At 44.9% G+C, this 4,373-nt stretch overlaps 1 pseudogene across 1 annotated transcript; it reads left to right on the top strand.

The window, feature by feature from the left end:
* Window positions 1–2,263: 2,263 nt before the first annotated feature.
* LOC309858270 (undifferentiated embryonic cell transcription factor 1 pseudogene) lies at window positions 2,264–3,407 on the top strand (annotated as a pseudogene). Its single transcript has one exon. The product of its transcript is annotated as an undifferentiated embryonic cell transcription factor 1 pseudogene (transcript).
* Window positions 3,408–4,373: the final 966 nt, after the last annotated feature.

The following is a 4,373-nucleotide window of genomic DNA, read 5'->3' as shown; positions in this document are numbered from 1 at the left end:
CTTCCCAATCGACTGAAGTCTCAAAAAGAAATGGGTATATAGGTGGGACTAGCATTGGTAAATTCTACAGTATGAAATGTTTTCCTTCTTTTTTATTAGAGGCTTCAATTAATGTCAGAGTTCCTCACATGTTCAATCCTCTGCTCAAATCCTTTTAATAGATAACTATCTCAGAACATAAGTGAAGTCATTCTAATGGCCTTCAAGACCCTAGATGACCTGGCTTTCACCTCTCTCCCTGACCTCCATTCCTGCTACACAAGAATTCTGCCACCCCTCATTAATCTGAAAATTGAGATCCAATGCCCAGTTAATAAATTACAGAGATACAATTCTCTTTCTGTTGGATAAACTTAGGCCCAAATGATAGTAACTGAGATTTGAAATGAGCAAATTATTTGTAAAATAGCTTAAAAAATTATAAATAGCAGTGGGAAGATTAAATCAAATATAGTTTCGCTAAAGCTCATCACAATTGCCCCAAATTATGATTTAATGAAAAGGAAGGGCCTTCAAAGGATTGAAAGGTCATAAGGATACACGATTTCAGACTAAAAATTCAAATTTACATAAATAATAAAATCGAGCCAACCTAAAATGTATATAAAGGTACTATGTATAGTTTGCATAAATGTACACATATATTAAAGTATATATGTATATACATATATACATATATTTATACTTATAAATATATACTTGTATATATGGATAAAAAGTACTGAGATACTGTACTTTTTATTCAGTTCACTTGGGAAATCTGGAGCTAACTGTCAAGTTAATCCACTTAATTGAATCTCAATTTCAAAATATGCATGCTTTAAAAATCCTCTATGTTTGCAGTGTTGGCTTTTAAAATATATATACATATATACATGGAGAAAATATATATATACAAACACATATATATACATATATATACATATATACATATACATATATACATATATTTTATATATAATATATATATTTTTTATTTTATATTTTATAAATATATATTTAAAAAAGTAAAAGTTTAAGAGAACTTAAAAAAAATGTTCAAAAGAAGTAGCCTTTTTAAATACAAGGATTTTTATCCTACATGAACACAAATTTTAATAAAAATGACAGCTAAATTTGTCATAGATATACAGGTAGATATAGTATGTGAAATAAAATTTCTTTACAAAACACTTAACTAATTCCATCATAGTCTCAAGGTGATTTAGCCTATATTTTAATATAAAAGATCCAAAACTGGGGTGCCTGGGTAGCTCAGTTGGTTAAGTGTCCTACTCTTGGTTTCAGCTCGGGTCATGATCTCAAGGTTTTAAGATCCAACCCTGAGTCAGGCTCTGCACTCAGAGTCTGCTTGAGATTCTTATCCCTCCTTTTCCCTCCCCCTCTACACATCCCCTACTCATGCTCTCTCTCTCTAAAAATAAATGAAATATTTTTTTAAAAATAGCCAACATGCATATTTATTTCAATTTACCCTCCATCCCTTCATTCAGAAAATACACATAGGGTTTATATGAGAAACCAAGAATTCCAATAAATTAATGATTTTAGCTATAAATATCATAGTTCCTATTAGTATAAAACTAAATTTTTCATCTATTTTATACCTAAGTAATATACATTAAATCAAAGGGATATTATAAATAATAGTGATGGAAATATGCAATTTTTATCAAAGACTTACCTGATTGACATTATTTCTTAGATTCCTCAATTCCACATCTAGTGCTGTAAGATTAAATTCAAGTTCTTGTTTCGTTTCAACTTCTTTCTTATACTGCTCTTCTCTTTTTGTTAGTTTCTCCTGAATTCTTCCATATAACATTTCAGCATTTATTCTTTTTTGTATTTCTTGTTTTAGAGTAAATCTGCAAATAAATGTGCTTATTTTAAAATTTGTTTTGTAAACAATAAAAAGCTCATGTTATGATCTGGTGCCACATATGCTCGTTTATTATCCAAATGAAATTTCTATGTTCTCAATTATTTTCCTTTCTAGGGCTCATGTTTGTAATTTCTCACTTCAATCTCTTCCAAAAGACATATATAGTTGAAAAGAAGCAATGAAAAAGCATTATGCTGCTTAGTACTAGTATCTCTGGAAGACATCTCTGGGAGATACTGTAGGGAAAGGAATTTTGAAATTATTCAAGAAAGAATGGAAAATTATTGTTTTTTCCACATACTAGTAATTACTCCTCCATTAGAAAAGATAATTTAGGCCGGCCGCCGCCGCGACCCTGCGAGCTCCGCCGGCCCCGGGATGTTGCTCCGGCCGCGGCGGCCGCCCCCGCCCGAGCCCCCCGCGCCCCCCCGCGCCCCCGCGCCGGCATCGCCAGCCAGCCCGGACCCCGAGCCGCAGCGGGCCGGGGGCGCGCCGGGAACCCCGCCGGGGCGGCCCGCCTCACCCGGCGCGCTGGCGGCGTCCGCGTCCCCCGGGTCCCCCGGCCTCCCCGGGTCGCCCGAGTCCCCGGGCTCGGCGCAGCGCACGCCCTGGAGCGCCCGCGAGACGGAGCTGCTGCTGCTGGGCACGCTGCTGCAGCCGGCCGTGTGGCCCGCGCTGCTGCTGGACCGCCGCCAGGCGCTGCCCACCTGCCGCCGCGTGTCGGCCGCGCTGGCCCGCCAGCAGGTGCGCCGCACGCCCGCGCAGTGCCGCCGCCGCTACAAGTGCCTCAAGGACAAGCTCCGTGACGCGCAGGGCCAGCCGCCCGGGCCCTTCGACGCACAGATACGCGAGCTCATGGGGCTGCTGGGCGACAACGGAAACCGGCGCGGCGGCCGCCGCCGCTCCCCGGGGCCCGGGAGCCCCCCGCGCGGACGCCGCCCGCCCCCCGCCGTGCCCTTCTCGCCCGCGGAGCCAGACGTCCCGCCGCCGCGGTCCACGCGCGGCCCCGTCGCGGACCGGGCCTGGACGCTCAGGTTCAGCCCGACCCCGCCCAAGTCTGCGGACGCCCCTCGAGCGCCCGGCTCCCCGACGGCGCTCTCCACGGCCAGCCCCGCGCCGGGCTGGCCCGAGGACCGCGAGCCTTTCCGCGTTCTGGGATCCCTGCCGCCGCCGGTTCTGGACCCCACCCGGGAGGATCCAGACTCGCTGTCCAGCCGCCCGGAGGACCACGCGCCCCCGCAGTCCGCACCCCCGTCGCTGAACGCAGCCCTTCTGCAGACCCTGGGGCACCTGGGCGACATCGTGGCCATCCTGGGCCCCCTGCGCGACCAGCTGCTGACCCTGAACCAGCACGTGGAGCAGCTGCGCGGCTCCTTCGACCAGACCGTGTCCCTGGCCCTGGGCTTCATCTTAGGCAGCGCCGCGGCCGAGCGAGGGGTCCTAACGGACCCCCGAGAGTGAGGCTTGGCCTGCACCCGTCCCTTCTGTAGCACCGTGTACCCTGTGCCCTGACCCCACTCTGTGACCCCCCCCACTCCAAATTTAGGTATGTTCAATAAAAACATTGTTAATTTCTAATTTAAAAAAAATAATAATTTAATTACTATTTAAAAAGAGAAGTTCCTGTCTCACACGGAGGTCTTTTATCCATTTTGAGTTTATCTTTGTGTATGGTTTAAGAGAATGGTCGAGTTTCATTCTTCTACATGGATAAAAGACCTCAATGTGAGACAGGACTCCATCAGAATACTAGAGGAGAACATAGGCAGTAATCTCTTCGATATAAGCCACAGCAATTCTTTCAAGATATGTCTCCAAAGGCAAAGGAAACAAAAGTGAAAATGAACTTTTAGGACTTCATCAAAATCAAAAGCTTCTGTACAGCAAAGGAAACAGTCAGGAAAACAAAGAGGCAACCCATAGAATGGGAGAAGATATTTGCAAATGACAGTACAGACAAAAGGTTGATATCCAGGATCTATAAAGAACTCCTCATACTCAACACACACAAAAGAGACAATTATAACAAAAAATGGGCAGAAGATATGAACAGACACTTCTCCAATGAAGACAAACAAAAGGCTATCAGACACATGGAAAAATGTTCATCATCACTAGCCATCAGGGAGATTCAAATTAAAACCACATTGAGGGCGCCTGGGTGGCTCAGTGGTTTAGGCTGCTGCCTTCGGCTCAGGTCATGATCTCAGGGTCCTGGGATCGAGTCCCGCATCAGGCTCTCTGCTCAGCAGGGAGCCTGCTTCCTTCTCTCTCTCTCTGCCTGCCTCTCCATCTACTTGTGATTTCTCTCTGTCAAATAAATGAATAAAATCTTAAAAAAATAAATAAATAAAACCACATTGAGATACCACCTTACACCAGTTAGAATGGCCAAAATTAGCAAGACAGGAAACAACATGTGTTGGAGGGCATGTGGAGAAAGGGGAACTCTCTTCCACTGTTGGTGGAAATGCAAGTTAGTGCAGCC

This window comes from Mustela nivalis, assembly GCF_964662115.1.
Source record: "Mustela nivalis genome assembly, contig: HAP1_SCAFFOLD_2112, whole genome shotgun sequence".
NCBI classification, from domain to species: Eukaryota; Metazoa; Chordata; class Mammalia; order Carnivora; family Mustelidae; genus Mustela; species Mustela nivalis.
The sequence above is the reverse complement of the archived record's forward strand: the minus strand, read 5'-3'. Positions and strand labels throughout refer to the sequence as shown.